At 43.0% G+C, this 25,564-nt stretch overlaps 1 long non-coding RNA gene across 2 annotated transcripts; it reads left to right on the forward strand.

Annotated features, from left to right (window-relative positions):
- Positions 1-25,123, forward strand: LOC110351940 (uncharacterized). Of its 2 annotated transcripts, none has more exons than XR_002400140.3 (2): positions 1-80; positions 24,363-25,123. It is a non-coding gene; the product is annotated as an uncharacterized lncRNA (long non-coding RNA). The 2 variants fall into 2 exon arrangements; XR_011812591.1 differs by lacking the exon at positions 1-80 and adding an exon at positions 18,830-19,021.
- The last annotated feature ends 441 nt before the right edge of the window (positions 25,124-25,564 follow it).

Raw genomic sequence — 25,564 nt, forward strand, 5'->3', positions numbered from 1 at the left:
CTCCTCTGCTGTTTGCTGGTGGAGGAGTCTTCCTGGATGCAGTGCTGCTCTGACCCTCTCTGATCAGAGAGATAGAGCAGGTAGGAGATTTGCAGAGAAATTTAACTTCTTTTCTACTTCCTAGTGCAATTTTAGGTGGCTGTCTTTGTGTTGTTCTTTTTTTCATTCTTCAATTGAAAATTTAGGGCTAGCAGTTGATACAGAAGTGTTATTATGCCCTCATTGGTTTCATTAGCCTGTACTGATTTAAATTGATGCAGGAAAGACTTTTAAAGAAAAAAGTAATAATAAAGCCAGAATGGATTTAGTGTGCTATGGAAGGTGACATGTTCTGACACAGATTGGTGCTAGCATTGGGTCAGACCAGAAGCAGAAAGGACTGATAAGTTCCTCTCCTTGAAGCTGGCTCCTGTGCCACCACAGGGGTGACACAGGTGTTCCTTGTGCTCTGTGTACATGTGTTATCTGCCCCCAGAACACTAATGTTTGGTTTTCTTAGGTCAGTAGTTAGAAAATTCTGATTCCTTTCAACATTTTCCAGCAGTTGAGCTAACAGCTACTTCTGAGAAGTAGGGAATCAACTGCTGCATCTCCAAATCCTGGAGCACGTCTTTCCAAGAGGCACACTTCTGGAGACAGCAATAAAACCACATCTGCAATTTTGTGAGGAAAAACAATAGCAGCATCCTCATGCATCAGGGAGTGCTCTTTCATGTGGTGAGCTCGGCACCAACCCCACTGCTCCATAGGAGATCACAGCAGTCATGAAGCACCAAATGAGTGAAAACAAATTGACATTTTGCCACGTTTGTTAACCTGGGGATGCTTTGGTTCTCCTGGATGGCATTGCTGTGGCAGGGACCTGTACCTGTGGGTCAGAGATGGGTGGCTGTGGCCATACAGTGATGTTTATTTGCCACTGCTCACATGCAGAGCCCATGCAAAGGGGGAAAAAAACTTTCCTGCAAGTGGCAAATGCAGGATCACACCTGCAGTCTTCATGGCTAAGAAGAACATGAAGTTGAGGCATACTCAGGACAGCTGAGAATAATTATCTTCTAACCGATGTGGTGGAGACTGATGACCCTTAAGAACCATTTGATTCATGTGAATAGGTTTCCTGGGAGCTGTACTCAAATGTTGATGTGATGAGCCATGATTCTTTCTTCTACAGTTCTGTGGCCTTTATGTCACCATGTTTTGAGCCAATTCTTACAATTCACATCAATATGCCAAGTAAAACTTCCTGAACATAGTTCCTGCATCTGTGCAGTAGTTGGCTTTCAAAGTTAACTGTCCCTGCTGTTTCATATTTTTCAGATGCCAGCAGCGATTAGACATTACCATGGGCTAATTGCTTGTACAATTTCAGTTTTTTACCTTGCAGCTGCCTTGAAATTTACAGCTGCAACAACAGGAACAAGCCCCATGCTCTCAGAAAATACAAATTAGTCAAAAACAAAACTATTTTTTGTTTTGTTTGCAGCTGTTTATCCCAAAATTGGAGAGCTACTTACACCCCCTCACTCTGAACTGTATAAACAGACATTACCCCAGTCTGAGGCAACATATATTTAATGCCAGCCCAGAGCTCAGCAAAGGCACCTTCTCAGCTCAGAGACAATTACTCATGTTTATGATTACTACTCTGGATCTCCAGAGGTTTCTTTTAATGCAAGGGATGCTGAACACTTTGTTTAAAGGATTAGTGTGATATGTGTTTTTTTCTCTGATACTGCTGTTCAGTCCAGATGTACACACAAACAGGCTCTATGCCTGCTGTAGCTGCTGTGTGCACACCTAGGAGTCAACAGACAGCATTGCAAACATCTTGGGGAGCGGCTGAATTTTAAAAGCCTATCACGCTGCAAGCACTGCTTCTCCGTCTCTGAACAGGACATGTAAATCACAAGTTAGAGATCTTATGTACAATTTTTTCAAGAATAACATGTTCCCAGTTTTGTTTTGTTTAAAAAAAAAAAAAAGCTTGCAGACACACACCCAGAATGTTGCCTCTTTGGGGCAGCATTGCCCAAGGGTTAATGTCTTTTTCCCTAGAATGAATTTCAGTATTAACTGAACTGACTCTCCTTAGGATGGAGGCATCCAGATGATGGCAGGGTCCGTAACATCCTGTTGTCAGAGCAGCAGCAGCTGATGCTACATGTGTTTCCAGCCTGCTTTGGTTTCAAGTACTGCTCCTGGCCCAGGTATTGCCACCCAAAATAGAGGAATCGCCTCGTTGTCTTTTGCAAATTTTGGCATGCCATTATTAGACTCAGATGCTGGAACATGTGCTGATGCTGGAGAGCCTACATCATGCCTGCGGATGTTTGCTAATCCCAAATTTCAGAGCCTCCCTGGTCTTGCCAGAACATCAAAGCTTAGTGGAGCATTGCAGCACAGATGAGGAAATTACAAAGGGGCAGTACGTGGCAGGTAATGGATTAGGGTCTTTCAGAGGAGTGAATGTTTGGATCAGGAAAATGAGAGGTAATTACAAACTGTATGGGACTTGAGATGATTCCAGGGTTAATTTATATCTGCTGCTTATTCTCTTGTCAGCATTTGCTCTGCCCCTTCCCCCTGTATCCCCTATAGGCAGAAATGTGAGAGTCAAGTGGCTGCTGCCCATCTTTTCCTCTTCCTCCCATCCTGGCTCTGCTTCCAGGTGCTGCAGGGCTCAGACCCTGGAGGCTGTCTGCTGTTAGCAATGCTTCATCTTGTTGTTGCAAAAAACATATGGCAAATCAGTTCTCCTGCCTCACTTTATGGGGACAAATCCCCAAGCAAAGACCAGCATGTGAGCTCAGACACACATACTTGTCCAGATGTTAGTCAATGCCAAAATGAAAATAGGAATAAGAAACCAAACCTCAAGCCACTCTAGGAAACTGTATTTCCAAAAGCATTTCTCTGAGTAATTGTAAAAAGATGGTTGAATAGCTTGGGCCACTTTCAGTTCCTAATTCTAGGAATAACCTTGAAACAAAAGACTAAGCTGCCGTTTACAGGACAAAGCAAGTGCAGGCTGGCTAAGCAGGGAAGGGAGTGTTTAGGCAGCACAGGCTGGGGAATTATAACTTGGCCTCTCTCTCTTCATGCGGAGGCAGAGCCAACAATATGCCATTTAAAAAGCTGCCCTGAGTATTGATGTGCTGGTGGAATCATGGCTCTGCAGTGAAGGCTCTCCTTGCCTGCTGGCCTAGCAGATGTGTGCCTGTTGTTTGGGCCACCTCAGGGGGCAAAAATACCTGCAAACAGGAGGTCAGAGCTGCAGGACAAGCCTGCATTGGCCAGTGTAACCAGAGAAGTCTCCGTGCTGTTGGAGTGTGCATGTGGTGTGATGTCTTGCTGCATTTTCCACCTAGAGTGGCTTCCAACAAAAGCCATCTCCAGCTTCATGAAGCCACCTCTGCCACCAACTCTCCAAAAATCCTAGCCACTTGTTGACTCCTAAAAGCTAATGGGATCCAGAGCTGTGTTTTTCTCATATAAAGACCTACATCAGCAATTTTCAACCCTACTCCTGAGACTGTGGATGCTAAGGGGAAGACCACATCCTATTTCACCACAGGGACTCCCTGGCTGTATGGAGATTTAGGCTTTGCTGTATAGTCCAGGTGCCTTTTGATTTGAGCTGTGGCTGTGTTAGTCACACAGGAGAAGTAACATGTTTCGTTGGGGCTGCTGGGAATAAGCTGTGGCCAGGAAATGAAAAAATGTGGCTGTTCCTCACCTGCCTTTTCATTGCTTTCCTCCCTTCATGCTCAAGTCTCTCCTAACACATCAGGAGGCACTCAGCAGCCACAGGAAAAATGCTGTGTATGTGCTCTGCCCTCTCTGGAGACAGGGCAATACCTCGCTACTGTTATTAGCAAGTTTTTTCCTCAGGAAAAAAATAGCATGGCTGGTACTGCAGCACTCATAGCTCTAAAGCTTCTTCCAGTAGGTCATGGAATATCTGCACCCCTCAGCACCAGTTAGGCTATTGCTTTTCTTCCTCTGTCTCTCTCTTTTTGTCATGAGCAAGAAATAAGAAACTGTCCTTTCCCCCTACTTACCTCATTAGGACTTTAATAACTGAAAGCACATTTTTGGCAATTGTAGTTGGCAGCCATCAGTGTTTCTATTTTTTTTAAACAAGTCTGAACCTTTGCAGCAGTCTCAACACAAAAAAGAAAAACCCTTGTTCCCCTCTCTTTTTGTAAGCTTAAGAAAAGAAAGTCTTTGCCACTGTTGTGCAATATTCTCAAGTAGAACAACTAACTTTCTATAAAGTTATCAAAATCAAGGAGTTTACAGTTTTTCCAGCTGTTTTCTGTGATGCAACATAAACAATAAGAGCGATAGCTTGCCTTAGAAATGCTCCACGCGAGCCACGCAACTGGATTCCAGCCCGATAAGGTTGGGTTACACTGTCTGCTGCTTGTTGTTCTCAAATTTCTGAGTCAGCAAAAGCGACCAGGAGGAAACACGCGGATATCTTACCCTTGCCCATTTTCATTCTTTCCCTGTGCCAGGAGTAATGCAATAACATTGGTGTAGGGTGCAGGGAGTTACAGAGGAAGTTTTTGTGGTTTCTAGAGAAGAGGCTTTGGGCTTTTCATGGGAGAAGGAGGGGAATAATCTTGCGGCATTTCCAGAAGTAAAACCTTGCAGAATAATGGAGTTCTCATGACTGTGTGTAAGGTGAGCTCTGTGGAGCTGGGGCCCATCCATCAGCACGGTGAGCACAAGAGGGTCCCTAGATGTTTGCACTGGCCCTTGCTGTGAAATGCTTCATGGATGGATGTAGCCATGAGTGCTCTGCCCATGCTCTGCTTGGACACAAAGTAGCTTTGATTTCAACTGAGGCTGTTTTTTCTCTTCTCTCTTTTTACCTCTCCCATATACGAACCATGCCTTGCGAGAGGTGCAAAGCATGTGATCCCTTCCCCATCATGTGGAAGTGCGTTGGTAGCAGACATTGGGTGAAAGGGGTGGAAGAAGGCTGTGTGTCACTGAGGTTAGTTTGATGCTGCTGCCCCTCCAGCTCCATAGTGATGGAGCAAATCTCAGGGCATCTAAGAAGCGATGGGTAGGAGTTGAGCTGGAGTGAGTGGAGTGGAATGTATTCAGGACAAAATACTGTCCTGAAATTGTGCCCCAATGGCAATAAAGCACCAGAATTAGGTGTTCACTGTGTGGTTTCAGTATCTGAGCTAATACCTGCTCTGACTTTGAGTCAGTGCTCTCAGTATGGGAGACAGCTAGTGGAAAACTAAATCATGTCTGCAAGTGCTTCAATTGCACGTGCTGATGAAGCATGAATGTAGCCAAGGGCTTGAGCTGAAACAGCCTCTGAAAATGGATAAACCTTCCTAGAGCTTAGGATCCACTCAAGAGCATCTTGCTGGGAGGGGAAAAAGGCTAATAAAGTAAATCTTTTTTGCTTCTCTAGGCTTGAGTTTTCTAAGACAACCGTGGCTTTTTATTAACGTGAGGTGTTGTGAAGGTTTTGTAGTGTCTCAGCTCCCATGGAAATCCACAAACCTGAGATGCTTTTACAGGTCTAGACAACACATCTGAGGACACCACAGCTGGAAAGGTACATTTCCCAAGAATTCTACTTTATTTTTGAGCTTTGACTGGAAAACTAAGTGAAAGATGACAGTGCTACTAGCATCTGATTCCACCTCCGTTACTTTATCCTTCCATGATCTTGTCAACTGGAGAGAAACAACAGGGTCCGACGCTGGTTGCGTGCCGGAGGAATCATCTGAATCTGAACAGAGCCTTCCAAAGAGATTTTTAATGAGTTACAAAGTTTTTTCCCTTCATTGACATGCAACAAGCCCTCTCCTGCCTCCCCCACGCCTGTCTCTTTCTATGGCTGCAACGCCTGGTCATGCCCTGCTCCCCGGAGGAGAAGCCAGGCATGTCTGAAGTGTTCAGGCATCGCTGCCAAGGTACGGGAGGAGGCTTTTTGGGGCTGTGTGCCAAGCTACTAGCTGCTGGAGGAGCCTCAAATCAGGGGCTGGAAATGTGACTGACCCAGCTAGGGGTGATCGGTCCCTTGTTAAAGAAAGGACTGAAGGCAACAAGCAGATTCCCCGAGGGGTTTGGAGCGATTCCTCTAGGCAGACTAGACTAGAAGGAAAACAATGTGATATCAGTGTGGGTTAACAGAGCAGTCACTCCAGAGTGTTGGTCTGGTTGGCATGCTGCAGCTCTCAATGCGGTTGTGAAGAGGAGCAATGATGCAGAGTTTCCCTCAAAATCTCCAATTCTTGTCGAATCAATGGCATAAAGAAAAAGAAACCGATGTGAAGAGGTGGGAGAGAAACAGGCTATCCACATACAAAGATTTTCCAGATTTTAGACATTTTTCTGTTCTGCACCAACACAAACTCAAGGTCTCCCAAGTGATTCAGCATAAAAAAGATTGAAAGAGGCCTATTCAGGAATAATGGAGAGCCTGAGGGCAGGGCCAGTTGCGTGGGATCTGGGAGGTGCAGCTGGCTCTGAGTCACAGTGCAGCCTCTTGAATTTGGTTCTCCCACGTTCCTGATGATCTGACCAAAAAATAGGAAATTCCTTGCTATGTGGTGAGGCTCTCTTGGCTTTTGCTGAGGAATACTGGCCAGGAGCTGAGGAACCTTTCCTGGTGAAAGGGCCATCAGCATCAACACATTCTCACAAAGACTTGTGATGAACTGACATTGTAGTGTAGATGTTTCATGGGAGGAGTCCCAGCCTCCAAATCAAATACTCTAACAGGCTTAGCAGCAGTATAAACACCAACTCTGCTTAAAGATATTGAAACAAATATTCTTATAGCCTCTCAAACTTCTATGGTGCTTTCATGGGATCATCCTGTAAAGCAATAGAGCAGTTTTTTTGTGGACTGCTCAAGCTTTCCATCACCTGCAGCTTCTGATTGCAGTGCATTGAGGTTTGTAGCTAATTGAGAGATGCATCAGGACAGAAACCTTCTGACTGCTCTAATAACCCTCATTCACCTCAGCCTTGTATGCCTGTACTGTGTGTAGTGTGTCAGGTGAATTTATTTTGCCTAATAACAGCTCTACAGGGGGAAACTCACCTACAGGTAAGTTCCCTAAAACTTCTGTAGCTCTTTCAGAAATTGATAGCTATAGCTACTCTGTTGCTGAACCTTTTCACGTAAGGTTGAAATAAACTCTATTATAAACTAATGACTCCTGCAGTGTTATCAGAGCATTGTTGTTAAGATGCTGCTTTATTGCTGTTCTGCACATAACTTCAAGCTTCTTAGTGTGTTCATGCTTCCCTAAAAACCTTGGCATCTCTTTTTCAATATACAATTTTTAATCTTCACGGTTGAGTTCATCTTGGGTTTAAACATGACCTTCAAGTTTCTATACGCAAAAGACGAAAAGCTAAATAGAAAAATTCTTTATTTTTGTTCATTCTCTTTATTTTTTTTTTAAAGAAATTAAATGGGTTCTAAATGCTTGACTGTTGTGGGAGATGAACAGTGACCAATGTTTTATTACTTGTATCACCTTTATACCAAGAAAGCCATATTGTTTTAAATGAAATTTAGTGGGATTACCATGAGGGGAAAAAAGGAAGGGGAAGCATTATTGCAGATACATTTCACCAAGAGAAATACCAGACACTGGAGATCTCCCATCTAATTGCTGCACAGGTTGATAATGAAATGATTACTACAGAGATGAAAGTGCAGAGCATTAGACCCAGGATGCAGAAAATCTTCAAGCTAAGAACTAGCTAATAATTTTGAGCATGTTCTTCAGTGCAGAGGCACTCATTACATCATCCCTCTGCACCAGGTATTGTCAGACAGCCTAAGGATGGAAAACCTTGCTCAGCGATGCATTGAATAGGCATGGGCAGAGGAAATGATTGCCAATTCTGGGACATTTTAGGAGCCATTAAGGTTGCCTTGGCTGTCCCACCCTGGGACCACAAGCCGGAGACCTGCCCTCCTGGAGACAATGGCAGACTTCTCCGTGGGCGAGAGCAGGGGCATGTCGTGGCAGAGCAAGCTTTTCCCATTTAACTGTTCCTTTTTCCTTTCTAAATTGTTGGTTGTTAGTATCTCCTTCCTGCAGAGGCCCGTGGACTTTGGCTCAGCTGGAGAAGGGTGGGTTTCTGTAAGTTGTTTGCTTTATTAAGCAGAACCTGGGGTCTCTGCTGCTTGCTGGCATTATCCTAAAACCCTGCAAACTGGTACTGACGCTCCTGCTAACCAGAAGCCTGATCCCTCATTCCAATGAGGAGTACCTGAGCTTTGAGTCCATTTGTCAGCTTTGGCAGGCTCAATGATTTATTTAATCTTCTAACAAGTCTTTTCCCCACCCCTTTTCACCCTTCAAATTGTTCTGTATCCTTTACTAGAAAGATGTAAATCTCACCAGAAGCCGGGGGGAAGTTAAGGAGCTCATCCAACTTCTCAGCATGTATCTCAAATACCCTTTTTGCTCCAAGTGGTATCAGGGACGTTTTCACAAATTAGACTCAATGTTCTTAGGAAATGGACATGAAATTAATAGCTTCCTTTATACTGATTTTTTTAACTCCCAATAGCTGGTGTCCCTTTTCCAGGACTCTCTGTACAGTGGCAACTCAAAATTGACTGTAACTGCATGGACACCTGTAGAAACTTGGCCTTGAATGTACTCATGGCTTCTTGACAGGTCTTCTCCATTTTATCTGGGATTTAACCAGCAGTAATTAACTTTCAGGAAAGGACTAGTAATTTCCCTTTCCAAGCTCAGTGCCAGATTCTGGCAGGACACAAATGCCTGTGCTGGAAGGCTCAAACTTTTCTGTCGATTAGAGCTGAGCTGTGAGGCAGACACACAGGGCAGGATAACTCTGTTTCTCTAGTTCCCAGTACAGTTATATCCTTTTTTCCCCCATATTCTTTGCTTAGAGCATGATAGTCCCTGCCACATTTGCTCTCTTTGCTCCAAAACTTGGTTGTGGCTCCAGCAGCAGCACGCACACCCCAGGATGTAAGGCAGGATCACCCCTTCATGCTACCCAATGCCTGGCACCATGGGAAAGGTGGGGCTGGCACCACCTTGTGCCCACAAAAGTGGATCAGGCCCCTTGGCCATAAAAAGCTCTCCAGTGTCTGCTCTAGCTGCAGGTGGTGGTGACATGCAGCTTGCTGGCTGTGCATTAAACCCAGCACCCTTCTTCGTGCTGTTAAGCGTATTCTTCTGGGCTTGAGTAAATTACCACTGGACATCTGTAAAACACATTTATGTGGCTTGAAGGTTTCTATAGACAAAGATGGGTTAGCTCTAGCTACCCTCCCAGTTTAGCCCCAGGGTATGTTTCTGCTGTGGATGTCTCCAGTGACGAGCAGCATTCCAGAGTTAACAAAAGGCTAGGGAAGGGTTTGTGGTCTGTGTTATCCATTAGCTGCTAGAAGCCTGTGCCAAACATTCTTATTGTTACAGTTGATTTGTCTGTAGATATCAATGGATATACCTCGGAGAGCAAGGGAATTCTGCCTATAGGAACCCGTCTCCAATGGTTCATGGTTTTATGTATTTCCACGCACTGTGTTGGGAATTGCACATTATTAATACGCATGCTATCTGATTGCGAAAACCCAGGGGGATACATTTGCTTTTCCTCATTCCTCAGACTTGCAAAAGTGCATTCATATGTTCCATTTCTTGCAGGGTTACTGTCTTTATTGAATCCACTGGAGCATGTACAGCATTGTTAGGCGTATATGATTTTTAGAAGGATCAGAATTTTAGTATTCCCCTTTCAAAAAAAAAATAATTTGGGGACAGACAATCCTTTTGTTCTGTGCCTGAACAGTGCTTAGTTATGGATTCCTGACTTGTGAATTCTGTACCTGTGTGCTGTAATTATTTAAGGAAGAGTGACCAAATAGCTGTGTAGAAAGGCAACAGAGCACCCAAAGATGCACTCCATCCTCCTGCACAAAGGTATAGATGAAGAGCTGCTTTAGCAGAGTGACTGCTCACTGCACAAGTCATACATCCTGATTAAGGTACACAGGCTAAAATATATACTCTGAATATTTTTACAAACTTTAAACAAAAAACATAAGGTAAACTCATGGTACAAGTAACTTTTATAATTTTTAGAGATAACTCAAAGAAATGAAAGCAGTGAGACCTTTTCTATTGGCAAGGGCCTCTTAAAATTGGGAATCAAAATTACCTTCTAACAACAGCTTATATTTGGCAAACAAATGTCTACTGAGCACATTTGCTGGAATTATTTATGCCTTGCTCTCAGTCTGTATGTGAAGTATACTGCTAACATAGCACTTGTCTAATTTAAAGCTGGGAGTGAAGCCATTGTGTTTAGTAGAAAGTATGAGTGGGGGAAATCCAAAGATATTATTTTCCAGGCCATACTTGTTTTTAAATGAGACATGCTGCAATCTGGTTATTCCAAAGGGGGACAGGAAAAGGGAAATTTCTCAAGAAGTATTTTCATGAACCATAAAGATAAATCACCTCCTTCAGAGCTGAGTTAGCAGTAGTCAAAGAAGCCATAATTCCTGAACGGGGAGGAACTCAGTGTAACCCCTGATCCATGTGCTGGCCGCACGCTGCACCCACAGAGCGTTTGTTTAAAAGCTTAGTTCCTTCAGTACCTGGGGGAACCTTGGTGAAAGGGAGCACTAATTATATTTGAAGTTACTAACATGCTATTAAAAGCAAGCCTGCTGTTTTGAGTTGGCTGTGCACGACTTTTGTGATTAGAGGAAGAAGAGCAGCAGATAACAAGATAAAGATATCTACCAGAGCTGACTCGCAATATTTGCAGAGCACATGGAAGAAATGGGGAGCTGTGCTGCCATGAATGACCCTCCCTTTATCTGTCCCCTAACACTTCAATTGCTTTGATTCATCCCCGTGCTTTATACAAGCTCTTTAGCCACTAATGGGGCAAGCAGAAGCTGAGCTCGCTTCTGGCCGTTCATTGGGGTCTGAGTTTTCTGATGCTTGTTGGAGCAAAATGCTAGCTCAGCCTTCTGAGAGCGACTTCCAGAGATGCCCTAGACCACAAGTGTGGTTTGTTCCTGTTGCAGTGATGCCCCAAAGCTCCAGGGGCAGGAGCTGAGGAGGGCTCTGGGAGGGGGCAGTAGCACTGCTGGAGGGTCCCCACCTCTCTCAGCCTTCCCACCCACTCCAGTCTTTTGATGGACCCATTATCTTTTACAACTGGGCAAAGGGGCCCATCTCCTGGGGAGGTATTTCAACTGCCATCCAATCTCTTCCTGCTGCGTAAGCTCAGCCAAAAAACACCGGGTTTAACCCTTGCAGACCTGATTCTCTTCAGACATTTGGGTGACTCTGCTTGGGAAGGGTTTTGCAGTTTCATAAGAAAGCACGAGATCAGGACTTTGATTTTTCTCTTTTCAGCACACTGCTGAAAACAGGATCTAAAGTGCCAAAATAATCAAGTCAAAAATAGAGACCCAAAATGTGTAACTCATCTAAGGTACTAGACAGTGACAGACTATATAAAATGTTATTGTTCAACAAACACTGTCTCTAATAAACTCCATTTACTAGTGTTAGCAGTTTGGCAACTTGGAAACCCCAAACTCCAGTTAAGTAAAGAAACAAAAAGCAGAGCCATATGATGATACCCATAAACTGCACAGCTGGTTTCTGTTTTAAAAGATATTCTACTTTTTATATTAAATACGGGTGCTTAGAGTGCAGAAAAAATCATATGGCTTTCTGGAAAATGAGAACCAAGTTCCAAAATCAAAAATCCCTGGACGCATAGAGCCATTAAATATAAAAGTGTGCTTTTTCTCTAACTAGCTACTGTTATAGCAGAGATGAACCCCCCTTGGCTGAGTGAGTAGTAGGGGTGACTGATGTTTCTGTGTCAGTTCCCAGGGGAGACTTAGACTTGAAGATGTTGCAGTAGGAGTTGTAATGCCCAGTGTCCCCATGATAGGTGTATAAGGCCAGGTCCAGCACCCCTCTCTGTTACAGGTTTCAACAACAATGGAAAGAGCTCAGGGTTTTGCATGCAAAGTCTTTATTCTTTCATAACAAATTGACATCCCTACTGTCATTTCTTGTTATACCTTAAGATTTTTTTTTGACTGAAGATAATTTAAAGGGCCTTAAAAATATTGTTATACTCAATAACCTTTGTATTTTGAGTGAAATGAAGATATATTAAGTATTGCTATATTTGTCTGAAAATATTTAGAGCATCCCCTAATTAAAACTTCAATTCATCTGCTAATGGCCGTGAAAGAGATGACTGTTAATTTTGCCTTTTGTTTGCTAAGTCTCCCAGAGTATTTCACTTTCACTGCTTGTCTGCTTTTTGATGATTGTTACATGCAAAGTCCTGGAAAGCTCCCCGTTCTCTGTATTGCAATCAGGAGACAGCTTCTGACAAAATTAACTTGTATCATCAGCCTATCCTGATTGCCAGTCACTGGTTCTGCTTGGGCATTCTGGTTATGTATGCATATGCCAGGAAATAGGAGGTTATGTCCTCTTAGAATGCTTTTATTTTATATTTATAAGTAAAAAAACTAGATGTGCTCCCACAGCAGCATCCTCCAGAACAGCCTCAGTTTATGATGGTGCCGTGCACAGGCTGTAAGCTAGCAGCCCACAGCCAGCATGGTGGGACAGGCTCTGGAGCAGTTTCCCTCCTGCTGGGCTGGTTTCTGTGCAGAGACAAGTCACGGACACAGGGACACTCCTGAAAAGAGTCGTATACTGGTGGTGTGAGTTTCTGAGAGGCCAGGGAGGTCAGATGGAAGTGTATATCTAAATCCACTGACGTTTCATTCATCTCTAGAGACTGGAGGAGGCACCTTGAACATTCTTACCCAAGTTTGTTTGAATTTAGAGTATTTCTGATGCTTGGGTGCTGTTTTAATCCAAAATCTCAAGTCTGAGGTCATCTTTCCTGACAGTAGCAGAATGTACAAAGGGCACGTGATGTGGCAGCCCCAAGTCATTGCTCTTCTGGTACAGACAGCTCTTCTGGTGGAATCTGCCAGTAGTTTTTAAAACATCCAAATGATGTTTAACTGAGGGGGTTATACAATAATGTTGAATGCAGACCATAATTCTCTTCTATCATATGCCTCCTTCTATCATAAGTAGCCTTTGATAAATAACAAAACAATTTAAGCAGCAGCACTTAAATTTGGGGAGGTTTTTTGGCAGACTGAGTAGCTTTAGGAAGCAAATCTTCCAGAGGCCAGGATGTAAGTAATAACACATTTATGCACATGTGGGGAGAGAGAATTCAGAGAAAGTTGTTGATGTTGCCCACCAGAGCTGGAGACCATCAGTGAACTGATGCTCCTTCCATGCACTTCTGCAGCTCAGGGCTCCAGAGCCTTTCTGTGACCACGGTCATCGTTTACCTTGTGCTAATGAACTGTGATGGGGTGAGAAATGTGTGGGAAAGGCATTGAGGAGACCCTGGTTGGGGGATTCAGCCTGTGGATGGCCTGGCTGTGTGCTGAGCAGTGGCTGAAGTGAGTCTGTAGGTGTTTTTCTTTGAGAAAGCTGGTTTAGGTTAGCAGTCCTGGGAACCTCCATGCTTGGCACATGTGCCTCAATCCCCTGCTAAAGAAGTTCCATTTTCAAAACACAAAGCAGCACCTAGGGCTAGAAAGTAGAAAAGGCAGAATGGGAAGAAAAGGGGCAATCTCAAGGGATTCAGCCTCCCAGGACAACCAGGCAAAAAGTCGTATGCGTGCCTTGTGGTAAGAGGTAAGTCTGCAGCGGGAACTGACAACAGGGTTGGGGGAGATAGAAAAACCCTGTCTGTTGTCCCATCTTTATCTCATGGCGAGGAGATAAGGACAAATTGAACAAACTGCTGTTCTCAGGGTGAGCGCCCTCCTTCCTGGACCTGCTGCCCAGGGCGGGCCCATCATGTGATGGACTCCCATGAGCACGTTGGTCTTACAGAGGAGGTGAGCGACGCTTTCAGCTTCAGCAAAGAAGCGGCTAAAACCAAAGGTCTGGAAACACAAAATCCTGCTAACTACAGATAAGAGCATATTTATGGAGTGTGGACCCCCTTGTGCAGGAGACAGTGGGGAGAGGAGCAGCTCTAACCCTGGAAGAATGCCTCCTGAGAGCCAGCAGCCCTGGGAGAGAAGTGGAGAGATCCCAAGAAGCAAAGAACACAGGTCAAACAGAGGAAGCAAAAGGCAAACAGAAGCATAAGCTTTGTGAAACACAGTACGTCCTGTGGAGAGGGCATGGAGAAGTGGTCCCTCTCTGAGCTGTGGTGCAAGAGGCATGGAGAACACCTTTGCTTTGTCCCAAAGCTTCAGTGACTGCAGGAACTAGTGCAAAGGAAGAGCTACAGTGTGAATTTGCCAGACCCAAATACAATGAATCGATGAGATAGGAGGGACTGCCAACCCTTCAGCTGCGTTCACACTTGCATGTTTGAATGGACAAGCTCTTTCCTGCCAGCTGGACTGTCATCTGATAAGCAGAAAAAATTAGGCTGCAGAAATATAATCAAACCATTCTGAGGGCAGTAAGGAAGTGAAGGCTGCTGATAAGAAACCTCTAGGACAGGCGATGTTACTGCCTAGGCTGCTGGCACAAAGAGGTGTCACCCCCAGCAGCAAAGAGGAGGCATGGGCATGGCTGCAGCACAACATCACAATGTGCTTACCTTAAGCATGGAAAAACTATCCTTCTGCACCTTGTCTGGCTTTATTTCGCAGAGGAAGAGTTTCCCTTAGTCTTGATGGAGCCATTAAATAATGAACTGGCAAACCTTCAAAGAAGAGGCATTAATGCACCCATAAAAACCAACATAGAATGCGATCAGCAGCCGCACAAAGGAAAGGAAAAAAAAACTCCAGGAAAAGTAAAAGAATAGCTTACCTACTTGGAGGAACCACTTAGCTGAGCATCAAAATGAAGTTTCTCACCATTATCAGTGCTTTGGGACAGGCCAGCTCGTCTACCCAGAGTGAAAGCATTCTGCAGCTGGGAGATCAAGGGCAGCTGCTGGCACCCTGAGCCAGACAGCAGAAATGTGGCCAGCCAGCTCAGGGAGCAGGCTTTCCAAAAGGAGAGATGTGCTGAAAAGCCTGAAAATGCATTTTCCACAGATTCAGAACCCTTCTTTGGCTTCCTGCTCTAGTTCTTGGGATGGATGGTATAAATCAGCCCTGAATGAAGAGGCTGAAAGATACATAAAATATCTTAGGGTATTAAGCCAATAACAAATCAAAACGGATCAAAGCAGGGAACTGCTGTGTGTAACACAGCCTGCTGCACTGACAACTCAAAGATTAATGCTGCTCAGATTCAGTCATGTGCTTGCCCTCGCTCTGGCCTCCTCTGTGTCTCCTGGCCTCCCTCAGGGATCCAGGTCTCTCCCGCAGGTCCATTGAACACGCTGACAAGTCTGACACAGATTCTCCTCGGCCACGTTGTGTCAATAGCCAGTCATGAAGAGCCTACAGCTTCCAAGGAATGTGTAGCTCATCTCTTCAGGCCCCTCTGTTCCTGCCTGTGCAAGAGTCAGTTCATAAAGGCTGACATTTGCACTTCTGAACAGACCCCCCTTTTTTTTTTTTCCATCTCAAGCTGCCTCGAAATGCAACTGGAGAAATAAAAGTTTGGTATCTGCTTTCCAACAGGTAAGCAACAATGTTCATCCCCTGTGCAACGGAATAAGCTTTCTCAGATGTTGGCCAGTACAAACGCTGATATTTTCAGTGCAGAGGTACTGAAGAAACTGCTGGTTTCTCTTCCCTGAGAAAGGAAGAACATGATCAAAGGAAATAGGAACTGGCCCCATCTCAGGGCAAGACAGGGCAGAACCAAACCCCTCTGGATATCTGAAAGGGCCCATATAAACCACCGGGGACTTCATCTCTCCTAAACTCCACTTGCATAAGAGAGTAGATGCTGTCTTTTGACCTCCCATGCTCATGGATTTCCTTGAGGTCGGGAAAAGTGACAAAATATTTTGAGACACAGTTTATTCAGGGAAGCCTCAGAGATCACGAGGCTGGAAAACAGCATTTGATCAAGTCCCAGAGAGACAGCGCCAGACCTGCTGAGGCTCTGAAGTGTAGCATCACCCAGCGAAACAGCTCTTCAGGGCACCAAGGAGTCTGGTAGGGATCAAAGAGTTTGGGTGTGGGGAGAAGGAGGCAAGGTAGGGCTGCGATGAAGGAAAGAAGCAGCCTGAACTGAGAGACTTCAGTGTACAGCAGGTAAGAGAGCCTTGGGGATAGTTCAACACGTGTTGGAAGTGTTTTCACATGCCTGATCCAGACTAAGCGACCCTATAGGTAGCTGGCATCTGCAGTAGGATCTGATGGTAATGTCTTTTAAAGAGAAGAGAGCTGTGGCCAGGTTTCAGAAGTGTGGGCTGACAAAGCATTTGCACCTGCAGTCTGCTGTGCTACACATGCAGTTGCTGTAAGCACATAAGCAGATTAAATGCAGACCCTAGGTGAGCTCTTGGCTCACACACCCCAAGAGAATGGCCGGCACTTCTTTAAAGACACTGCAGTGCTCTGCAAGTACACAGCTTTGCTTTCATCGTGGCTTCAACCGCACCTTTTTCATAAAGAGTTTATTTCACTACTTGACTGACAACTAACCCAATCTCGTGGCTGGGGCAGTAGGACTTGTAACTGAGTGTGCTGATCACCGCCAGCTTGCTCCATTGCCCCTCATTTGCACAGCCCTTCCTGACTCAGCTGTGATATTAACAGGCTGGGCCTTCTCATCTCAGTTTTCATTGTGAGCGTGCCAAGATGGTTTTTCAATACTGTGCTTTAATCACGTTGCATCCTTCAGCATTAGTGGAAACATTGCTCTAAAGCCCTGGGCCAGTGTACCTCATGATTAAAGTACCACCTTGCTGCTTTTCTGCTAAAATAGGTACATTCTAAACTGGGACAAATGTTGGATATCTGATTTCTGGGAAGCAGATCAGAGCACCAGAGTTGTACCAGATACTGTTCATCCTTTGTGCTCGCTTACTCTGTTTGTTCTTCCCAGTGTGCATTCCCTGCTGCATTAATGCTATGATGCCAGCTAAAATTACCTCATCATTTGTCTATTGAATTAAAAGATCATCAGGGCATTAAAATGTAATTTAGTAGCTGCTGTTTACACAGATTGGTCATTAAAGATTCCAAGCTCCATTTAGCTTAGAGCTTACAAAGCAACTCATTAAGCTACAACTGCAAGGCCCCCTTTCAGCAAAGTAACTAGCACGTGCTTATGTCCCATTAAATTTAGTGAGCTTTAGGCTTCGATTTCTAAATTCTGCCATTTTGTTCATTGGACATTATAGTTGTTTCTAATGGTTACTTGGAATCCAATCTTTTTTTTTTAATGCCACAAAAATTCCTGCAAAAATCATCAAAGTCAGAGCATTGAAGGCCATTTTAGAAACCAACATCCATCCAGTCATACCATGAATAAAGTAGTGCTTGTATACACAAGCTTTGTACTTGAGTGTAAAACACACAGTTTGTGCATTGCCATTCGAGAGGAGGCAGTAACTGGGAAACACCTTGGCCACTGTTGACTCAAGTGTTACCTTTCAGTAAGGTTGAAAAAATTAAACCAAGTCACAGAACACCTGCATCACTCATTTATTATGTTATTCAATAGAGCTTTTTGTGTTGGCTTCTTTGTTTCTCTCTCTCTGTTGATGCTATCATAGATTAACTGGCACAGTGGCAAATGTTCACAGCTGTCTACAAGATGTTGGTGAGTGCATCATGCCAGTCATGCATGCCATCACCAAGGAGATGAATTTATTTCATTCTGCAAAAAGATAGGGCTGTAATATGACCTAATAAAATAAAATCTTTCAGCAAGAGTTGGGAGAATATCCATCAGTCTTCAGGTTAAACCAAGAAAGCCAAGCTTGTGCTGATACTGCTATGATTTAAACAGCCATGCACTGAAATTTTAATAAAGTGGTCGCAGGACAAATCCTAGTTCGTAATATAAGCAAGGTGTTTATTAAATTTGATACGTATAGAGCTTCTTGTGTGTCTCCAACCTGGTCAAAAAGGGGATTAGTTTATATACTTTATATGAATACATACATGTATGTGCACATACATGTTTTGTATGAATTATAAAGTTAGTTATAAAGTTTTTTATATTATAAAGTTTTATATGGCAGCTAGGGTGACTCATGTTCTCTGATCCACCGATTCATCTAAGCATCTCAGCCAAAGCAACTCCAGTTCATGCCTGTTGACTGGAGTGCTTTTGTGTTTTGCTGAATATTTGCCAGCCAAAGCATTTGCTTATGGCCGCTATCTGGATCCAGACCTGAAGTGTGAGGTTCCCACAGTCTGCACCCAAGTTTTTGCTTAAAGACCTCTTGGTGAACTATTGGAGAACTCGCGTGAGAGACTTAGAGACTTCATATGTGGTACTTTGAGCCAAACCCACACCTGATTTCTGGTCTGGCTGCTACTTGGAGTGAGTGAAGAGCGCAGGCTGCAGCAGTTGGCCTACTACTTTGATTTATGTGAGATGCCAAGGAACCTCGGGTTTATTTAACATAATTTATTTTATTATTTTTTTTTTTTAGCCAGAATTAACCAGCCTGTAGCCCAAACCAGCAGCTCTTGCTCAAGTACGAGTGCTGTGCTGTCAGGATGTGTTTGTAGGTGTGCTGAAGCAGGTGGCTATGGGGAAGGCCATCAGGCAGGAGGCAATGCTGCCCACCTGTAGCCCCTCACTGCTCTGTGCAAGTGGGATCTTTTCAGATTGAATGGCAGGTCAAGGTGTTTTCACTCAGTGATTAACATAAACGCAGCTCTTCTCCTCTGAGAGAGGAGGCTGAGGAAACTAGGTGGCTCTTGTGGGGGATCCTTTTGGTTGGGAGTTGAGGCTGGAGTGGAAAAAAGGATTCCTATGTTTCCAAGAGAAAGCTTAGCACCTAGGTGACCTTGCACCCTTTTCTACGTGAAGACAGAAGACCTGTGTATGTGTGTTCATCCAAGGTAATGAATGTGTGTGTGTGTTTAACCTAGAGAGCTGATGGAATTGGAAAGTTATCCCCTATCCAGTTCTTCTGAGGAGTCTTTGCAGAAAGCCTTGAGTTATGCTTCTTGAAAAAAAAAATGCTTCTTTTTTCTTGCTATAGGTTTTTCATAACAAAGGCAGTATAATATATCCTGTTTAATGTTATATTGACTTACTATAACAGACTGCCTGTTTAGTGTAGCTAGAATGGAGTCATTATACCCTCTATCATGTTTCAGAAAGTAGTAACCTTCAATTACATCTACACAGACTTGTTTTTTAAATGACAGAATAATTTATCTAGAAACACTAACCAGATTCATCTTGATTTAGTTCTACAATCAAAAAGAACTAAGCTACTCAGAGCAAAAGTGTTTTACCAGCTATGAAATTTTCACTTTTTCAAGTCCAGTCTAAATGCCTTTACAGTGCTCATTCAACGTGATCCTCTCTTAAAAGCACATTACAAGGTCATTGTTGCAGTATTTGTCTTGAGCGATGAGTATTACTTGAAATGACAGTGCATCAGTGTCAAGTATTGGTGTGCTCCCAGTATTTCTAAGTTTCTTGGAAATAAAGTAGTAGAAAACCCAGGTAGCATATGTATGGTGGGGAGGTATGAAAGGGAAAAAGAAATTGGTTCATCAAAACAATTTTACTTCATTTTTTTTTTTTTTATGCAAGTCTGAAGAATGTCTGCTGCAAAATACTGGTTTCCTGAATGCTATAAATCTTTCTGCTTCAGTAACTTGTCTTAATTGTTCCTAGCTTTCACTCATCCATGCAGGATATGTACTCTTAATATCATTCACTGGTGATTTTTAGCCTTTACAAGAGAGAGGTGTGCAGTTGTGTCAGCAGCTTGTGCTCGGCAGAGGTGTAGGTGTCTGTAACTGTTGTAGTAGCTGTGATTCACAGCCCTCTTCAGCAAGCTGTGATGATGTACTGTGTAGCTGGAAATGAACGTAATTCCAGAGATGGAGAAGGAGATTTGCTGGGCAGTGTGAAGTGGTGGACTTCAAAATGAAGGAGATGATCTGGAAACTTGCCCCTCTCGTTAAAGCTGTGACTGCTGATAAAGTAGCTGGATCCCCATATCTTGCGTGGATTTCTTTGTGCTTTGCACAGGAAAAGCACCGCAGGGAGCAGTTTTGATGCTCCTGTTAAAGAAGGAGCAGAAGTTATAGTACAAAAACCTTGGAAATGGGACTTGTTTCTGATGAGAGCAGGGCTGTGTTCGTATCACAGCGGGTGGTATGGTTGTCCCACAGGTGGGTGAGGCTGATTCAAGGCTTTCAGCAGCTCAGGCATTGCACAGTTCCTTGGTCCTAAGGATGAAGTTATCAGCCTGGCTCTCCTGGTGCTGCCAGCACATCTTGAAGCCTGCGTCATGTCTTTACCATCTACAAATATGTATTCCATAACAATTAAAATGTTGAGCATGCTTTGATGCAACAGCTAAGACAAAGAGTACCTTAAGAGTCAAAAAAGTTAAAATTAGTTAAAGCAAAGATATTTGAATATTTTAACTTTAGGCTACAAACTAAATATCAAAAGTAAGAGGTCAGAGAAAGACGTTTCCTGCCACAACTGATGAATAACTAACCATTAGGAGAGTTATATTTTGCACAGTAAAGCCAGGGATGATATTTGATGGGAGTAGACATTCATCTCTTGGTAGAGCAATGCTCTTGTTTCTTGTCTTCTGTAGTAGCAAGAAAATTGATCTAATGCCTTAATACACACTAAAACATCCATATTCTGAGTTCAGCCACTTGTATTGCTACCATGTGTAATTATTGCTTATGGTATTGATTTCTTTAAAAAGGTCTTCCTGTCAGAGTTAACAGCCCTCTTGTAATGACCCACTGATGAACTTTTGTTTTAGGGCCATGTTGTAGCTGGCTTGCCGTCTGAAAATCCAACATCTTTCATCACAGACCCGATAGATTAATGGCAGAAAGGTCCCTAATTCTCAATTACGTTAGCACTCCTTCTTGAGTTTTCAAGACAAAGGGGTGAGGAAGGCAGGGAACTTGGTGTTCTCAGTCTGGCTTCTTTTCTAGTTGAAAGCAGGGAAGCTTGAGTCCCACCCCTGTGGGACTTCATTAATACTTCTCCCAGGTGAACTTAGCCCCTCACAAAAGCGTTCTTTGTATTTTGCCTTTAACCAGCTCTTTGTTTGGGCAGATATCCAGACCAGTAAGAATAAAATGTCAATATTCTGTGTTGAATCAGTGTCTTTTTCCTGTTTTACATTTGAAAAGAGAATTTCAGAGAGAGTTATAATTGCACATAGAAATAAATGCATTTTTGTGTATATATAAATGAGGAAGAAGAACGGAATTTATATTGAAAATGTAAATTTCAAAGAGGAAGAATTAGACTTTACAGGCACTGTGTTTTTTTGTTTGTTTGTTTTTAAAGCCACAAGTGTTTTGCACATGTCAGCATGGGATTTATGCAGCTAAGGAATTGCAATTCTTATTTACAGTACCTGGTAATGTGAAAATAGCCAGAAATTGCCCTTTGAACAGCCTAACCCTGATAACCAAAATGTGGCTGTGGATAAAGCAAGAAATGCAGAACTCTTAATCCAAGCACACTCTCCTGAGTATATCCATTAATGGTGAACTGGGAGTGTCTATGCCCATGACTTGCTGCTAGTAGGATTCACACCGGTGGTTCTGCAGCATGGACGAGGCTGCTGGCAGCAGCTCTGCATTTCCCTTGCATGCTGCAGGTTTTCTTACTCCTTTGACACACTGCACATAGGTCGTGTGTTAAAGCCCTAAGTGGTTCAATTCTGTTCATTTTAACACTAGTCCCTCTACTGATAAATGGTATCCCAAAAAGTCTTTTACTGATAATAACTTCTGAAGATATCCTGAAAATAGTCAACTTTGGTATGAACTGCTTGCACAAACAGGGGACAGACACCGTGCCATGTAGTCCTTGCTGGTATTGTCTCCCATCACTGAGATATCTGAGAATCTGTGACTTTAATGTAGTTTTTCTCTAATACAGAAGGTAGAGTAATATTACTGTTCTCATTCTAGCAATATGACAATAGTGGGAGTCACATCCAGATTCATCAAAATATGCTGGTCCCTAATCAAGGACAGGGCAATGAATGCGGCACTTTAAATCTGAGACTATCATCTGATCTGCTTGGTCTTTTTTTTCCCTTCTATAAAACAGTTCATAAGTAGTTGTCTCATCCTGTAAGTGTGGAAGGATTCCTCTTCCTTACTGCAGACATTTATGTAAATAAATTTGCTTTTTCCTTGGTAAACTTGTGTAATGATGGAACTGGAAGGAGAAATAATAATTGAAATTAAGTGTTACTGCTAGGCTAGTTTCTATTTTGGAGTTTAAATAGACAATCTATTCCTGCAAAGGTCCCCTACAACTGCATGTACCATGACTTTTTTATTATTATTTTCCCCCTCTAATGCAGAAAACATGCAACAACCTTGGCAGACAACCACTGCATTTTGCTATGTTAATCTGGCACTAGACTGAGACCTATCGGTGGCTCTCTTCTAAAGAGCAAAAATAAGAGGAGGAAAAATAAATTTGAAAAAGACCCAAACAACTTGCATTTACTTCATCTCACCAGAATGTAAACTATAGTGGATCTTTGATGTTACGTGCACAGATGTTGTATCCGACACATCTCATGGCAAGCGCCAAGCGAGAAGCGACAGAAGCACAGGAAGCTGAGTAGACCACAAACATTCAACGCTACGAGGATGGCCCAGAGCTGCAACCTACATAAACAGTCATCTAACTCAAGTCTAAATTAAAGCAGTGCGTTCCAAGATACAATAGATATGCTCAGAAAGATGCATGTACTGCATTCTGCCTGCATGCTGTGATATCAGGCATTCTTCAAAGACTTAGTATTTTTTGGATATCCAAAGAGCTAATGCATGTGAGTTGCATGCCCACGAATTTAGCCACTAATTTATTAGCTAGACAGAGACTCCTATTTCACAGTTTATTCTGCTTTCTGTTCTTTTTGTATCTGCGGGCAGGAAGGATGTCTTCCTCTTGTCATAAAAATAAACTTTTGTAATAATACTTTTAAAGGCTATTTGAACTTAATCATAGACCCCCTGACTCCAAGTATTTTAAGCTTAGCATTAAAGTAGGGTTTTGATTCACCCTCTCTCATCACTTACATTCATGTTTTGGGTCTGGGAGTTCAATGTACAGAGTTATAGAAGCATCAGCGGTGTTGTAAAGGGGTCAAAGCAGGAAACTATTTGCAGAAATTTTGGGGACAGTGTTGCATGGAAAATGAGAGATAGTGAATGTCTGTGTTTACTAAAACACACAAAACCATTTCTTCGTGGGCCAGCAGAGCTTTGCTTTTCTCTTCCTACAAATTGACTGTGTGTGTTTGCATGGTTGTTCTGTGAAATGTTTTCCACCTATGTGTCACTCTTAATTCCCCTCTTGAATTTCAGGCAGCTTTGGGAGAAGTATCTCACACTGCTTTAGCAGTGCTCTGTCCTCCAGATTATCTCTGGGGCAATTCGTGGGTTTACAAGCTTAACGTTCTGAACTGCAAGCACTGATGCAGCAAACACCAACGGAAGAGTGAGGCTGCCACAAACCCATTTTTAATGCAGTCATAATGCTCGTGGGTTATCTTTTTTATTATTATTATTTTTCCCCTCCTCTTACATGTTCATGCTCTTATTTTCATTGCCTGTGTGCTTCCCTGTATACTGCTGTAGCAAGATGTTAGTATGCTGCACAAAAAAAAAAATAAAGCCAGTTAGACCCATGCTAGAATAGGCTATTTATAATGGATGTAGTTGGATTCCATTGTGTGTACCAGCGACACTATTGTCACTGTCCTCAATATACTCTGTTAGCTTTTGATGGTTTTGACATAGACAGTGGATTGTTCTGATTTCTCCAGACTTGACAGTTTAAAATTAAAAGAAAAAAAAATCAAGATGATAGGAGATTGACTGACATATTTGGACCTAAATATTATAGATACGTGTAATAAAAGGATACACGCAAGCAGTCAAGAGATCTAGTGCAAAAGCTGTTGAATGTTACCAATTTATCACCCATGTTAGTATCTCTGTGGGGGGGTTGTGTTTCGTGTCTGTACTTCTGGGCGTTGCAGTGTTCCCAGCAGGGAGTCGGAGGGGACATGTTTGGGACAATGCACTGTTTCTAATCAGCTATACAAAAGTTGATGAATAGCAGCAGATTTATCATCTGAAATTATTCCTTCCAAGTAGTTTTTTATTGTAATACCAGGAAACTGGCCTCTTTTTTTTTTTTTTTAAGTGCTTTATTGAAATCATCTGGATATACGCTACCTAATAAAACGGTAGTCTACGGCTGCTGGACTTCCTGTGAGAAAGAAGAATTAATCAGATATGCACAGACACTATAAAGAGGAATGGAAATTGTATCCGTTGCTGTAACATAATGGAAAACGCGTTGGATCCGTGTGTCAGTGGGTGTAAGATGATTTCAGCACAGTGCTGGTTGCTGGAGCCATATCCACTTTCCCCAGCTGAAGATGGCGTGTTTGTGTTACGGTTGCTCTCATTTGAGACAAATTGAGCAGGAACACTGGTACAAATATTTTTGGGAGTTATTTTCTTTCCCCTGCAGTCAGCAAAAGCAGCGTTTGGAAGCTGTTCTGGGTGGAAATCATTCCAAGTGAGAGGTTTGAAAGCAAGCAGCCTATTGTCTGCTGCTTACCCAGAGCCTCTCGCAAGGACACGTGTTGTGTTGTGGGGTGCCTCGAAGATGTGCGTGCTGAGCTGCTGAGACATCTTGGATGAGTGCACAGAGCAACTTGTGGCTTTGTTGAATGCAAGAAGCAAAAGCAGAATTGGTTCCTAAAGCTGAAAATTGAAGAAGCAAAGAGCTGCCATTCAGGATGTCTGATTTAGTACTGTGCAAGCAAATAATGGCTTGCCCACATGTCACTGGCTATCTTAAACTCCAGGATGCTCTGAAAAGGCTCTTTCTAGAGGCACTTGTACAATTTAGGTCTGTATTAGGAAAAAAAATAAAATAAAACTTCCTTCCTGGCAGTTCTGTGTATGTTATTGCAGTTGTCTCACTGCTGCAATATCCACCGGCTCACTAATCATGCACCAAGTGACATGGCTAATATAAATCCAGTGTGTTTCTCATCTGGGGGCAACTATCTGCTTACTGCTTTAATTTTAGGGAGGAGTAGGTTTTTTGTTTTGTTTTTCCAAATTTGTATGCTGTTCTGTCTCCTTTAGAAAAGAGACCTGGTTAAAAGATGTGGGGTTTGTTGGCTTGTGGTAGGTTTGGTTGTTTTTTTTTGAGTACTTTTTTCAATAGAAGAGGAGGAAAGTTAGTAACATGAACCTGGTCGCTGCTTTTATGCAAATCATTTATTTCTTTATGCCTGAAGATAGCTAGCAAAACCTTCTTGTGCTTTTCAAAGAGCCAGTAAGTTAATTTTTAAAAATGCAGACGTGCTCTGCGCATTCTCCTCTGTT

The sequence above is a fragment of the Anas platyrhynchos genome, chromosome 13 (genome assembly GCF_047663525.1).
Source record: "Anas platyrhynchos isolate ZD024472 breed Pekin duck chromosome 13, IASCAAS_PekinDuck_T2T, whole genome shotgun sequence".
NCBI lineage: Eukaryota > Metazoa > Chordata > Aves > Anseriformes > Anatidae > Anas > Anas platyrhynchos.